Here is a 16,830-nt window from a genome sequence, read left to right as displayed (position 1 = left end):
TTGCAGAAACACCGCATTGATGATGTGGGGGACCCCGGAGAACAAAGGCACTCGCCTTAAGTACCAAACAGACTGTGGCATTAAACTTGTCCTCTGTGGATTGGTGGAGTGAGAAATACCTTATTAACATGCTTGTCAACTGTGGCCTAGTAAAATGCCAGAAGAAAGCTAAAGACACATCTTAATGGTGGTAATACCACAAACAACCACTAGATATCAGTGCCATTTATAGTTGCTCCCAACATCTCCCTCTTTTTTGTTTTATTAAAAAATGAGTCCATCATGTGGGGGTAGTGGTCTGAGAGATATCAGACATGCCTTACAGAGTGCCCAGTTCGGCCATGGCGAACCACTCTTGCAGTTAAGACTGCACCCCAATGGCTAGTGATGACCGATGTACAGCACACTGTTCTGAGCTATACGTGTGTGTTTAATATTAGGGGAGAAACTGAGCAGAGGGGCATGGGCCAGCCCGAATGTTCAAATGTGGCGTAGGAACTTCTGTCTATGACAGATCTAGATCTGGGTGTCACGTAAATACATGTCATTGCTTCTGTCTTAGGTCGTTTCTCTCTAAAACTCGGCCTTTCCCGTCACTGGTATAATCCTATCGCCTCCGGGCTCCTGTCTTAGTTTGGTTTGAGACTGAGGAAAGTTGCCCGTCTCTGGATACAATGACTTCACATGACAGTGACAAAATACAATCTAGGGTGAACTCTCAATCTTTCAGAGAGGCCAGCCATACACTGGAAGAAGCACCGCTTTCAATGGCAGCCATAGCCTGGTAAACAATCGCTTTGTGTCTGGCATGTGCTCATTGTAAATGACAAAAATCCATAGACATACTCCACATCCCAAGAGGACAATGGCCCCCCAGGCAAACATGCCAGCCCATTCCTTGAAAAATGAGAAAGCATTGGTAATCCACGAGGTGACATCTCCAAACCTGATGGGTTCCATTATAGTGTTGTTAAGGACAGAAATCTGCATCAGCAACTGTCTCGAATAATTGCTCCGCTTTCATGGACCAGTTTCCTTTCAGATAATTCAAGATTTCTTTTCTCTGCTGAGAATACTGAGAGAGGTTAGCTTGCTATGGATTAACATATGAGCCTCTAAGAGAGGAAACGCAGGACAGCTGTGTCATATGATACAATGCCTCAATTTGTTCCTGAAGCAAATCTATTCCTTGGTTAGCTAATGGAAAGCCAGATGCCAAGTGGGCTTTAAATTTTTCTTGTATCTCTAATGCCACTGTGGTTCTTTCCACAATCTGTTTGATAGTCTCAGCCGTCTGTATTTGATTAGTCATAGCAATCGCGGCTGTTGTTGCTTCAGCGACTGATAGCACAATGGCTGAAATTATGGCTGCCGTAATACTAAAATCGCTTTTGGTTCTTAGTAAATGAAGTATGGGAAAATTATCTGGATTTGCTACTACAGAGATAGACACAAAGGAAGGAATCTTTACTATCACTGCGGTATCAGTGGTTCCATCCCAGCATTCAGCTAAACTACACTAGAGTTATTGCAATTTAAAGCATTATCACTTGCATTAGTGCTTATCAGAAAGAAGAAAGGAGGTCTAACACATACCGAAGTGCCAACGGCAGTATCATTTGTTAATAGGCTATTAAACTTTATATCTACTAAACTTGTTTTTTTATTGGTTCTAGTGGCTGAAATATTATACAATGCAAAATCTTCACCTAACAATCGAGCAAAAGGAGGTAGAGATCTGTATGCTCCCTGCACATTTGATAATACCCATTGATACCAGGGCCACAAATAACGTTTGCCAGTCTTATTTTTCTCCCCATCATATTCGACATTGCCAAGAGAAGGGTAAAATTCAAATCCCGGTAGGAGTTGTTTTGATCTATGGAATGGACTTTGACAAGGAGTAAATTTAGGTGGAAAGTCTTGATATGGGGGGTGAAGTAGGTAGGACTCTAAGACAGGTAGAGTTAATCAGTGTGTGAATGCCTTGCCCCGGGAGTGATGGAAAACTACCATTATGCATCATAATCAATGTTGTAATGTTCAATTTTGCAGAATTATTGATTGATGTATCTCCACTGCCTGAAGAGGCTCCTTGGGTAATTTTACTCAGAGCAGCCAGGATGGTTACAGTGACCATAGCACTATTGCTTACAGGATCTAACTACTTAGCAAATGTTATCCTTTGCAGCCATATACAAGGCTGGAAGGAGTTCCTAAGAGTGAAATACAGTGTATGTAACCATGAAAGATTAGTGGCAGTATATCGTTGGGGCGATTCTCCATTAGGCACTATACAAGGTTCATCACATATACAGGATGTGGAGAAAAATGTTCACAAGACAGTACTATTGCTATGAACCAGCATAAGTACTGGCCATGATCTGGCAATTGCCCATAGCATGAGTGAATCAACCTGGATTATCATTTCTAGTAGTAGTAGTAGTAGTAGTAGTAGTAGTAGTAGTAGTAGTAGTTGTTGTTGTAGTAGTAGTGGTGTTCGTAGTCTCATCTTCATGAATAGCAGGAGGCAGTTTGCGAGTCAAACGTTCAGGCACCCAGATTGGGTTGTCTTGATTCTGTGGAAAAAACACTAACAGCTCCCCTAGATCTCGAAATTACGGGATCTGTGCCACATCATTCACCAGTTAAGACATCCTTCCACTTTACGTCTGCAGGGGAAACATTATGAGGAGTAATCTTTCTTCCTAAATACTTTCCCTTTTTGCCTATTTGAACCTTTTCTGGTGCTATAAACAATTAATTATTTTCAAGCACCTTTATCACTTTTGCATTGGCCGTTTCGAGTGTCCTACAATCTTTAGCAGAAAGCAATATATCATCCATAAAATGTATTATTCTCAATTTTGGGAATTGATCATGTACAGGCTGTAGGGCTTTGCCTACATACAGGTGACACTTAGTAGGGCTATTAACCATACCTTGAGGCAAGACCGCCCACTGATAGCGTTTATCAGGTTCTTCATTGTTCATAGAGTGTAAAGTAAATGCAAACCGCACGCTCGCTATCTTGTGGGGCAAGAGGGATGGAAAAAAAGCAATCTTTAGTGTCAATAATAATAATAGACCAATCAACAGGAATACTAGAGAGCAATGGTAAACCTCTCTGTATGGGACCCATCATTTGCATCTGAGAATTGATAGTTCTTAAATCATGTAATAATCGCCACTTTTCTGATTTTTTTCTTAATGACAAATATAGGTGTGTTCCAGGGTGATGTGGATGGCTGTATATGTCTCAAATCAAGCAGTTCAGACACTAATTCAGCAGCAGCAGTTAATGTTTCTGAGGATAACAGCCATTGAGGAATCCACACATATTCCTACGTTTTCCATGTAATGGGTATTCTTCCCTCAATGGCCCCTAGGAAAAACCCAGACCTTTCCTGTCTTTTTTAGAATCCAGTAGCACTGGGTCAACTCGTCATTGTAAAATTTTTCCTAGATCTTTTCTGGGCATGTAGCCCATTTTAATCATCATGTCCTTGGCCTGTTCGGAGTACTCATTAGTCAGTCTCAAGTCTAGATGCTTCATATTTTCTTTAAAAGAGAAACAAGTATACCCTTGGCAGAAAATTGGGAGGCAAAGATTTAAACAGAGGCAGGAGTAACACCCTTTCAGAGCCTGCCCCACGTATGGCTCATATATATACATAGACCCAATTAGACAAGATGGATGAAGCAAAGAAATGCAGGCTGACAGGAACCAGATGACAATCTCTCCTGAGAGACACAGCCAGAATACAGCAAATACAGAGGCGAATGCCAGCAGCAAACCACTGAACTGAGACCAGGACACCCGTTGAAGGAATCAGAAAAAGGACTGGAAGAGCTTGAAGGGGCTCGAGACCCCATATGAACAACAATGCCAAGCAACCAGAGCTTCCAGGGACTAAGCCACTACCCAAAGACTATACATGGACTGACCCTGAGCTCCAACCTCATAGGTAGCAAGGAATAGCCTAGTAAGAGGACCAGTAGAAGGGGAAGCCCTTGGTCCTGTTAAGACTGAAACCCCAGTGAACATGATTGTAGGGGGGACGGCGGTAATGGGGGGAGGATGGGGAGAGGAACACCCACCCCAAAGGAAAAAAATACATTTAAATGAAAATTGTATACTTACAATTAAACAGAAAAATATTCTAGATTTTTTAAAAAAACTAATGAACAATAAATATACTTACCAAAAAAAAAGAAAGAAAGGAAGGAAGAAAGAAAGAAAGAAAGTAAGAAAGAAAGAAAGAAAGAAAGGAAGAGAGAAAGAAAGAAAGAAAAAGAAAAGAAAAAGAAAAAAAGAAATGGTGTCCAGGGCAAGAAAGATGGGATATAGATTTTAGCAAATAATAATGTAGGAATATCAGTGGGAGATAGTTTAGCCACTCAGAGGTTAGGGAATGGCCATGCCATTGAGCTGTTAAAGGCATTGAAAAATATGTATGTGGCCTTCATCCATAAGCCCTCTATCCCTATCCTCTTCTGCTGCCCTGTCTTCTTGAAAGGTGTTTCCCCCTCCCCAAAAACATCCCCTTGTTGCCTCTCCAGCATGACATTCTATTTACTGGAAGGTCCAGCCTTGGCACGACCAAGGGCTTCTCCCATTGGTATAGAACATGGTCATGCTTTGCGACATATGCAGCTAGAGCCACCAGTTTGTCCATATGCAGTCTTACGGAAGTGCTTTAGTCCCGAGGAGCACTGGTTGTGACCACTATTGTCCTTACTGGGTTGCAAGGCACTTCAGCTCCTTTAATACTTTCTCTATCTTCTCCAAAGGGGACCCTGTTCTCAGTGCAATGGTTGGCTGGAAGCATCAGCCTCGGTATTTGTCATGATCTGGAAGAGTATCTCAGGAGACAGCTATATCAGGCTCCTGTAAGCATGCACTTGTTGGCATCAGCAATATTGTTTAGGTTTGGGGGCTGTATGTATGTGGACTGGATCCCCAGGTGGTATAGGCTCAGAGTGGCTATTCTTTCAATCTCTCCTATAAACTTTACCTCCATGTCATGTCCTATGAATATTTTTGTTTCCCCTTTTAAGACAGCCCATCCTCACTTGGTTCATCCTTCTTCTTAACTTAAAGCAGTATGTGAATTGTATGCTCGGTAATTGAAGGTTTTGGGTGTGTGTGCATGTGTGTGTGTGTGTGTGTGTGTGTGTGTGTGTTTGATTTGGTTGCCTCATTCAGGATGGTATTTTATAGTTTCATTCAGTTGCTTATGAATTTCATGATGTCATTGTATTTGATTACTGAGTTGCACTCAATTATGTAGATGAACCACATTTTCTGTATACATTCATGTAGTCTAATCATCTGGGTTCTTCCTAGCTTCTGGCTATCATGAATACAGCTGTATAACCATAGTACAAAATGTGTCCTAGTTATATGTTGGGGCATCTTTTGGGAATATGCCCAGGAGTAGGATAGCTAAGTCCTCAGCATATACTATGGCCAATTTTTTGAGGAAACCCAGAGTAATTTCCAAAATAGTGTACCTCATTTCAATCCAATCAATAATGACATTTAACATTTCTTTATGTATTTCTCAGCCATTCAAAATTCTTCTGCTGAAAATTATTTGTTTAGATCTGTACACCATTTATAATGGGGTTATTTGACTTTCTGGAGTATAACTTCTTGAGTTCTTTGTACATACTGAATATTTGTTCTCTTTCAGGTATAGGATGGCAAGGATCGTTTTTTAAGATATTAGTTGCCATTTTGTCATACTGACAGTGTTCCTTGCCTTACAGACACTTTGCATTTTTACAAGGACCAATCTGTCTACTCTTCATCGTACAGCATAAGCCACTGGTTTGGTGTTCTGTTCAAGAAATTTTCCATTGTTATCATGTGTTCAAGATTTTCCCCACTTTTTCTTCTATTGGTTTGTGTATATCTCTTTTTTCTGGACACCCTTAATCCACTTGCACTTCAGATTTGTACAGCGTGATAAGAATGGATGAATTTACATTAATATACACGCTGACATCTAGATGAACCAACACAGGTGTTCTACTTGCCTGTCTCTGCACCAATACCATATATTTTTTATCACTATTGCTAGGTATTCAACTTGAGATTAGCGATGTTGATTTCCACAGAATTTCTTTTATTTTGAGAATAGTTTCCACTTCCTTGTTTTTTTTCTTATTCTAAATGAACTTGCATATTTCTCTTTCAAACTGTATGAAGAAGTTTTTGAAATTTTCTTGGGGATTGCATTGAATCTGTAGATTGCTTTTGGCAAAGGGTCATTTTTGTTATATCAATATGGCCAAACCATGAATATGAAAAGCCTTTCCATCTTCTGAAAATTGCATCTTTTAGAGTTATTAAGTTCTTTTCATATGGCACTTTCCCGTGCCAGTTTTGAGTTACACGGAAGTATTTTTTGTTATTTGTGATTATTGTGAAAAGTGTCATTTCCATAATTTCTTTCTTGGTCTGTTTATTCATGGAAGGTTACTGATACGTTTGAGTTAATTCTATATCCAGGACTTTGGTGAAGTTGTTCATCGCATGCAGTAGTTCTCTGGTGGAATTATGGACTCACTTAAGTGTACTATCGTATCACCTGCAAATAGAGATATATTGAGCTCTTCCTTTAATATTTGTATCCCTTTGTTCTCCATTTGTTGTCTAATTGGTCAGGCCAGCACATTGTGTACTATATTGCATAAGTAGGGAGAGAATGAATAGCCTTGTCTAGTCCCTGATTTTACAGAAAGAGCTTCAAGTTTCTCTTCATTTAGCTTGATTTTTGGCTACTGGTTTGCTGTACATTAACTTACTATTGTTGAGTAGGGGCCTTGAATTCCTATCATTGTAAGACTTTGGCTATGAAGGGGTGTTTTATTTGGAAAATATTTTCGCAGCATCTAATGAGGTGAAAATGTAATTTTTTCTTTCAGTTTGATTATCTAGTGGATTATGTTGTTGGAATTCCATATTGAACTATACTTGCCTTCCTGTTATGAAGTCTGCTTGATAGTGATGGATGATCATTTTGATATGTTCATGGATTTGGTTTTCAATGATTTGATTGACCATTTTTTGTCAATATTCATAAGGGAGGTTGATCTGATGTTCACTTTCTTTATTGGGTCTTTGTGTGCTTTAGGTATTAACATAACTGTGGCTTCATCGATGGAATTGGGCACTTTTCCTCTGTTTTGATTTTGTGGAATATTTTGGACAATAGTGTTATTTGATTCTAGGAAGTGATGATAGAATTTTCCACTAAAATCATCTGGTCCTGGGATCTTTTCCAAATTGGGAGCCTTTTATTAATTGTTTCTAATTTTTTAGGATTCATGGTATAGTTTATATATTTTATCTGACCCTGACTTAACTTTGGTAACTACTCCCTGTATAGGAAATTGATCATTTGATCTAGATTTTCTACTTTTCTTGAATATAAATTTCAGTAATACGATAGGATGATGTTTTGAATTTCTGTAGATTCTGTTGTTTTGTTTCCCTCTCATTTCTGATTTTGTTATTTGGATGCTTTCTCTGTGCCATTTGTTATTCTGGCTCAGGTTTATCTATCATGTTGATTTACCCTTGGATCCAGCTCCTGGTTTTATTGATGTTTTGTAGAGTTCTTTTTGTTTCTCCTTAGTTGATTTCATTCCTGAGTTTGATTATCCTGCCTTCTGCTCCTCTTTGGTGTATCTGCTTCTTTTTGTTTTTGAGCTTTTATATTTGTTGTCAAGCTGTTAATGTATGCTCTCTCCAGTTTCACTTTGGATACTCTCAAAGCTTTGATTTTCATCTTAGCTATACTATCATTATGTCCCATAAGTTTGAGTTTGTTGTGCCTTACTTTTCCTTAAATTCTAAAACATTTTGATTTTTTTCTTTAGTTCTTCCTATACCAAGTTATCACTGTGTAAAATATTGTTCAACGTCCATGTGTACTTGGGCTTTCTGACATTTTTGTTGTTATTGAAGTCCAGCCTAAGGTCATGGTAGTCTGAGCAAATGCATGGGATTATTTCACTCTATTGTATCTGTTGATGCCTCTTTTGTGACTCACTGTATGATCAGTTTTGGAGAATGTGCCATGAGTTCCTGAAATAAGGTATATTCTTTTGTTCAAGGATGAAATATTCTATAGATATTTCTTATATACATTTGGTTCAAAATCTGTTAATTTCTCTGTGTCTCTGCTTTCCCATGCCATGATCTAGACATAGCTGAGTGTGGGTTGTTGAAGTCTCCCACTAGTATTTCGTTAGCCAGAGCTAAGTACGGTTTACTTTATAAATTTAGGTGCCCTTGGATGTAGCGTATAGATATTCAGGATAGAGAACTGACCCAGGTGGAATTTTTTTCTTTGATGAAAATAAAGTGTCTTTCCTTTTTTTTTGATAACTTTTGGTTAAATTAGATACTGGAATCTATGCTCCAGGGTGTTTCTACAGACCATTTTCTTGGAAAATTGTTTTCCAGCCTTTTATTCCGAGATACTATCTATCTTTGTCACTAAGCTGTGTTTCCTTTATGCAACAAAATTCTAGTTCTTCTTTATGTATGCAGTCTGTTAGTCTATGTCTTTTTTTTGGAGAATTGAGAATTGATGCTAAGAGATATTAAGGAATAGTTATTGTGGTTTTCTGTTATTCTTTTTTGGTAGAGGTGGAATAATGTTAGTGTGACTCTCTTCTGTAGGGTTTGTTGAAAAAGGATTACTTTCTTGCTTTATATAGGGTGTAATTTCCCTCCTTTTGTTGGAGTTTCCCATCTATTATCTTTTGTAGGGCAGGATTTGTGAAAATATAGAGTGTAAATTTAATTTATCATAAAATATTTGTTTCTCCAGATGAGTTGATTGAAAGTTTTGCAGGTGAAAGTAGCATTGGCTGGCATTTATTTTCTCTTAGTGTTTTATAGAATCCAATCTGGAACTGACTTTCATAGTCTCTGGTGAGAAGTCTGGTGTAAAACTTATAGGTATGCCTATATATGTTACCTGACTTTTTCGCTTACTGCCTTTAATATTCTTTCTTTGTTTTGTGCATTTGGTGTTTTGACTATTATGTGAAGGGAGAAATTTCTTTTTGGTCCAAACTATTTGGAGAAGTGTATGATTCTTTTATTATTATAGGCATTTCTCCCTTTAGCTAGGGAAGTTTTCTCCTATAATTCTTGATGATATTATTGGCCCTTTTATATGGAAATATTTGCTCTCTTTTATACCCGTCATCCTTTGGTTTGATCTTCTCATTGTGTCCTGGATTTCCTGGTTGTTTTCCATTAGGAGCTTTTTGAGCTTTACATTTTCTTTGATGGTTGTGTAAATGTTTTCTACAGTATCTAATACCCCTGAGATTTTTATCTTTTATCTCTTGTATTCTCTTACTGATGCTTCTGTTTTTGACTTCTGATTTCTTCCCTAGGTTTTCCACCTTCAGGGTTGTCTCTCTTTGTGCTTTCTTTATTGCTTCTATTTCCACTTATTGATCCTAGATTTTTTAAATTCCTTCATCTGTTTGACCGTGTTTTCCTGCAATTCTTGGATAAATTTTGAGTTTCCCCTTTAAGGGCTTCTACTTTTTTACCCTTGTTGTCCTGTATTTCTTGAAGAGTTTTATTTGTTCCCTACTCAATGTCCTCTATCATCACCATAAAACATGATTTTGAATCCACATCTTGCTTTTTCATTTGATGGGATATACAATATTTGCTTTCCTGAGATAAGGGAGCCCTGATGATGCCAATTAGTTTTGGTTTCTGTTGCTTAGGTTCCTGTGGTTGACTCTTGTCATGAGGTTTTCTCTAGTTTTTCCTGGTCTTGCTGTCTGTGACAGTGGCTTGACCTTCCTGTAAAATTCTTTGTCACTGTTCCTATAGACTTGTTTTCTCCCACCAAGATGTGGGTACAGAGATATGTAGGACCAGATCAGCAATGGGTGCAGGCAGAAACAGGAAGTGTCCTGTCCCAGACTGCTCTTGTTTTCTGTATCCTGAGGCCTCCAGCCTGGTTGCTTGGAGCAGAAGGGTTGGTCTCGCCTGTGTTCTCAGTTGTCTTACTTTTCCGGGCCACTGACTTTCATATCTGGACACAGGTAGATACTGGAAGGATCCCACCCCTTATTCTTCCTAGGTTCCTGTATCCATAGGGCTCTAAACAGCTTCCTCTCAGCACAGGAATGTGAGCAGAGGTAATGGTTTCCCCTAAGTTCTCAGAATTGTCCATGATTCTGGGAGTCCAGCTTTCTCCCCCACCGAATTTGTGTACAGTGAGCTTTTGTACTATGTCATCTCTGGGCGCAGCCAGAAATATTAACCTCGTATCTTCTTGATAGTGTCATCATAATAAATGGAAATATCAGGATAGGCATTTCCTCTATATGAAATATATATTGAGGGGGTTGTCATGCGGAGATGGATAAAAATAGATACAAACTACACTTGAATAAGCATGGATTATTAAGATACATCCTGACTAGAATCTATGCAGAAGAATGACAGAGTGTGTATTATATAAAATGGTTATGAAATTGAGAGGAAAAATTCTTCTAATAAACATAATATAATTTTAAATTGAATCTTCTTCATCATTTATTTATATAACACGTCTTCACTAGGCATCTAGAATATCATCAATTATGATACATTAAGGATGCAAATAAGAAAAAAAACTCCTCTTCCATAAACAGGCATTCTAGGTTTTTCGTTGCATCTTAACCAGAACCATAGATAATTCTGAGAACTTAGGGGAAACCATTACCTCTGCTCCCATAATGTAAAGGGAGAGAAAGAACTTAGAGTGTTGTCAAGCATGTGATCACAGGTACTTACTTATATAATGGGTCCATGGTTTTTTTTTTTTTTCAGTGAGCTGGGTGTTTGGTGGGGGTAATGTGACTTTGAATTTTGTTATTTATTTCTGTGTCTTATAACTTATTTTAGTATATCATTTATCTTTCATAACGATTTATATTTTACTCGGTGAGTTTATTTAATTTATATTTCATTTCAGCATTTCTGCTGAGATTAGATCTCTCCAAAGTAAATGGACTAAAGAAACCGATTTTGATATTTTACTAATATACTAGATTACCGCAGATGAAGTGGCTATTTGACTATAGGAGAGCACTAACTATGCTTCCTTTGCTATAGAATATGAAGATGAAACCAAAACACATGTTAAATAATTCAAATTAGGTATTAGATATAATGGTGAATTATGTAATTGGATGGATTCACTAGACCTGATATGATGTAGAGAATTACAAAGAGCTAATATGTGACTATTTCAAAACAAACACCTAATATACAGTGACTAATTTAGTTTCATTGACATTTTCATTGGATCACAAGCCTTTAACAGCTGAGGTATTTTTGTAGCCTCTTATGTGGAGTTCCCATTCAAACTAAATATATTTACTTTATAGTATGCATGAGAGTTCAGAAAGGACATGGCTAATGTATTATATCTAGGTATTATAAGCTTAGGAAAACTACTGTACTAAAATAATTTTAATTAATTTGCTAATTAATTTTTTACATAAGTAAGAGTAAATACTAGGAAGAGAGACGTTTCTTTGTATCTTAGTATGAAAGTAAGTGATAGATAAAAAGAATACAGGTAGTCAATTTTCTAAACACTGTTTGACTTTTACTGCACTAGAGATTACTTTCAGATTCACCATAAATAGTATAGTCAAATCACCAGACAAAAATATACAGTATAATTGTAAATATGTGAATGTTCGGTAAGTGTTTGTGTCCTCAATGAAATAATACCAGGGAAATCACTATCATCCAAAGAGCCAAAACAAAAGGGTCTCCATGATGTGCATCATAAATATAAATTAAAGAGAAATCAGTATGCCAAAACAGTGAGCATAAAATGATGTAGAGACATAGCCATATACATAAGGAAGATATATAACATTATCAGCAGAGGTTGTGCTTGTTGTCTAAGCAGTGTTTTTTTAAACACATATTCAAATGCAATGAGTAGTGCATAGAATAGAAGCATGGGTAGCATTAAAGCACTGTGGCTATAATGTACAAAATTAATTCCCACATAATATCTTTCCACTAAAATAACACAGGTAAAAATTCTGAAGTCATAGAAATGCTCTCAGATAGTATTAGGAAATACTAAATTTGGGGATTGCATAAAGGTTCCCTGGCTAAGGGTAGTTTTTTGCCAAGCTGAGCTTGAACTGCTGGGATCAATCCCTGTGACCCACATGGCAGAAGCTAATAAGTCACTTCTGAAAATTGACCTCTCAACTAACTAGATACTGTAGCATTTGAGTACACAACTAATGAATAAACAAATGTAAGGGGAGAAGAAAAGTGAATGAGTAAATACTATCACTGTGGGGAAAGGAGAAGGGAGATGTAGGAGTAGTCTCTCCTGAGAGACACAGCCAGAATACAGGAAATACATAGGTGAATGCCAGCAGCAAACCACTGAACTGAGACCAGGACACCCGTTGAAGGGATCAGAGAAAGTAATGGAAGAGCTTGAAGGAGCTCGAGACCCCATTTGAACAACAATGCCAACCAACCAGAGCTTCCAGGGACTAAACCACTACCCAAAGACTATGCATGGACTGACCCTGAGCTCCAACCTCATAGGTAGCAAGGAATAGCCTGGTAAGAGGACCAGTAGAAGGGGAAGCCCTTGGTCCTGCTAAGACTGAACCCCCAGTGAATGTGATTGTAGGGGGAAGGGCGGTAATGGGGGGAGGATGGGGAGGGAACACCCACCCCCAAAAAAAAGAAAAAAAAAGAAATACATTTAAATGAAAATTGTATACTTACAATTAAACAGAAAAATATTCTAGATTTTTTTAAAAAACTAATGAACAATAAATATACTTACCAAAAAAGAAAGAAAGAAAGAAAGAAAGAAAGAAAGAAAGAAAGAAAGAAAGAAAGAAAAGAAAAGAGAAGAAAAGAAAAGAAAAAGAAAAAAAGAAATGGTGTCCAGGGCAAGAAAGATGGGATATAGATTTTAGCAAATAATAATGTGGGAATATCAGTGGGGGATAGTTTAGCCACTCAGAGGTTAGGAAAAGTGAATGAGTAAATACTATCACTCTGGGGAAAGGAGAAGGGAGATGTAGGAGCAGTCACAGAACGCATGGCAAACCTCGTTATTTCAGCTGCATCAATACATGAGACCTCTTGCAGAAATATGTTCACAATATACATTTTTCTTATGCTTGTTATTCTCTATAAATTGTTTATTTTAATCATTCCAGAAAAACTAAAAATAGAAAAGGTAAGGATATCATGTTATTCTAGAAGTTATGATCTCTGCAAATTTCATAAATACCAAAAATTAGAGTCTATACTCTTAGACATTGAAAACTAATTACTCTATAGAACAGCTCATACACGAGAAACATTGATTAGCAATACCCAGGCTCCATGCAGGTGGAAGAGCCATGGGTCTACAGAAGACTAAAAGGAGGAAAAGTCAAAATAGGAAGACAAAAGTATGCAGGCATAACAATGAAGGAATTGTAGAGTGAGAACAATAAAAGACTCAACCAAACAAATGTCAGGCATTATCAATAAAAAGAAATCTGAACCCAGGTGATCAAACTGAACCCCGCAAACAGCAGAAACACAGTTCCTGGAAGCATCCAGAAAAGAAACAGAAATTTCCCACGAAAGAGGGATAGCAATTGACATAAATGCCAGAATCATCTTCAAAAACATCCTCCATAAATGAAAGAATGTAGCTATCTAAAGAAAACTCCATGAATTATGGAAACTATCTTTCAAGAATATGTTTAAGGAACATGTATGGCTTCACATTGGAGAAGGATGTCGACACTATTGTAATCCACACTCAGTCTTAGCCACAGCTCAGCAACAGCTCCTTATGTCACCTGAAAGAGGAATGATAAATTGTGTGAAAGAACCAGTGAAGGTTTGACCCAAAGGTTTTAAGTCTGTATCACCTAATATTCCAAGGAGGTAATCTGTAAATTCCAGGAACAATATAATGCTATAAAAAAGCCATTTAAAATGAAAATATACAACATATAAGGCCAGATATATTGAGTGTTCCTATGCTTTTTCTGGTTTAGAAAGTCAGAGATAAAGGTTAGGGTTTAGGAGATTTATATTTGAACACAAAACGAATTCTAAAAATTAATCAAAATTTGGTTATTTGAAAACCATTCAATAGAGAAGTCCCTGATATTTGAATGAAAAAATAATGTGTGGACATCAAAGCCATAACCTACTGTGTGCCAGGTAGGCCCTGATTTATATTTCAAGCTCTTAGGATTTTGAAAAAAGTTCTCATGTTTTTCATGTTAGCCTTGTATTAACTGCTGTGAAGGTCTCATATGTGAAGTTCTGGCCTCCTACTTGTCAAACCCTTCTCAGATTTTTATGGTATAATTAAAGGTATGAGTCATTACTAGTAAATGAAAGCAAAGCAAAGCAAAGAAAACAAAACAAAACCACCTTTGAAATTATATATTTTTTCTTGAGTGTGTGCCTTCATATATCAATGTGTGTGCATCTCTATGCTTATTTGCATATACGACTGCACATGAATATGTCACACTTCACAGATGGATAACTAGAGTCCAACTTTCCAGCATTGAGTCATGGACCCAATGATGTCATGAAACTTGCACAGCAGTTACTCTTATCTTAAATCAATTTTGAACTCACTTCCAACAGTTCTTTTAAAAGCAAATTAATTTACCACTAAAGAAATGATGTGAAGTTTAAATGTTTCAGTATATTTTTCCTGGATGTCTACATAGTTTATATTAAAATATGATAGTAATTTGAGACACTAATTTCAATTTCTTCCATGTCCCTACATGAAAATTCGAGCAATGGTGTCTATAAATCAGACCTACACATGAGAAAGGATGAAGATGCATCTTTGTGCAGAGGAGATAATCAAGCTTAGTTTGCCTTTCACAGTAAGGTAAGTTCTTGTCCCAAGTTTATATTTATAACAGACTTAATTTCTAATCTACATACAGACACAATATTTTTACCTTTACCTATTTTATTCCTCATGAAAATGTAGAATATTCAAGGTTATGTATCACAAGGTAAGTTATTTTATTTCCTTGGAGTTAAAAAATAATACATTCTTTTTCTCATTCCAGAAAATCAGAAATAAAACATGGTATAAAATATTGAGAAATAATTAAAATAAATATTTGATATAAAAATAGTGGTGATCATTTCAGGACATATCAGAGCTAAGTTGCATGGCTAGAAAGAGTTATGTCCCGTTTTTAATTATGTATATTTTTAAGTTTGTTGTTTTTTTTTAATTACCAAATGGTAACATACCCTGCCCTTCTGTTTCTTTGCTATAACGGTTATATTTTAAAATGCTGAATTGTTCAAGATGAATTCAGTAAATATGTGGCCTATAATAAATTTTGATTTGAAGAATAGAACAGAATGTTTGGTAGTGAGAAAATTTCTGTATTTGGAAATGCAACATTGTGAATTGCTACAGAACTGGACTATTGTGAACCCTCTGTCCAGTTGCAATGCAGTAGGGGACACAGAGGCAACACAATAACCGTGCAATTCATGTCTGTATCAGTTAGATGGGACAGAAATTCTTTGTACAAATGATCAAAATAACAAAAGGCTCATTGGGTTCCTTAACCCAATGTATGTTTTAGGGGTAGATGTGGAAGTTTCTGATGTTAAAGTTGACATAAAAGACTTTCTGTGACCTAGACTGAAACATACCTTATAAATCTAAAATCTTGTCCCAAGTCTAATGACAGAATAAAGAAAGTCCTGAAATCTTTTTCAGTGCCAGCCATTTGTATAAAAATAAATTCCACACTTGGAAGTGCATTGGAAGAGCTGAGGTGTCATGCTAGATGAGGAATGGTTACTGTAGCAGAAGGTGATTGCTTGTCAACCCAAGTCACAGTGACACTAATTGGAAATGGCTCACTGCACATCACACATCAGAGGATGTGCTATGTCTAAACATCATCTGGTAACTGCTTACTGAAATGTAGAAAAATAAGTGAGAGAGGTTCCCATTGCACAGGACATACTCTGGCAAGAGACAGAAGAACCGTGTGTCACAGATCAGAAAAAAATTCCTCCAATTATCAGTTTCCCTAGTCTATGTCACAGATGAGAAAGTGTACTCCAATTATCATTGTGCCTAGGCTATGTCACAGATGAAAAAATGTCCTCAATTATCAGTGTACATAGTCTATGTCACAGATCAGAAAATGTCCTCAAATTATCAGTGTACATAGTCTATGTCACAGATCAGAATATTCCTTCAATTATCAGTGTACATAGTCTATGTCACAGATCAGAAAGTGTCCTTCAATTATCAGTGTACCTAGTCTATATCACAGATGAGAAAATATCCACAATTATCAGTGTACCTTGTCTATGTCATAGATGAGAAAATGTCCTCAATTAACAGTGTACCTAGTCTAATCATGCCCACATTTGAAGAGTCATAGAAACACAGTAACTATGTCTGAATGCGTAATGGAACACATGCAACCAAACGTCATCTTAGCCTAGACCTGCATCTCAGTGAGTCTCCTTTGTTGGGAAATGAAGCCTTCCCAAAACCCATTCCATAAATATTTTCTTTGTAAGAAGAGAGTAAGTATGCAAAGCATCTTTGTTCAGTTTGGGGAAAGATTCTAGATGGTCTCCAACTTTTGGATTTTAAAATATCTAGAAGTACATTAAGACTATTGTAGGTGTGATCTATTTCTCCATCTTCAATATATATTTGAGATGAACTTCTTCCAAAACTTTGATATGTTGATTCATTAAAGTGTCTC

This window comes from Rattus norvegicus, chromosome Y, assembly GCF_021556685.1.
Source record: "Rattus norvegicus strain SHRSP/BbbUtx chromosome Y, alternate assembly SHRSP_T2T, whole genome shotgun sequence".
NCBI lineage: Eukaryota > Metazoa > Chordata > Mammalia > Rodentia > Muridae > Rattus > Rattus norvegicus.
This window is presented reverse-complemented; position numbering follows the sequence as displayed.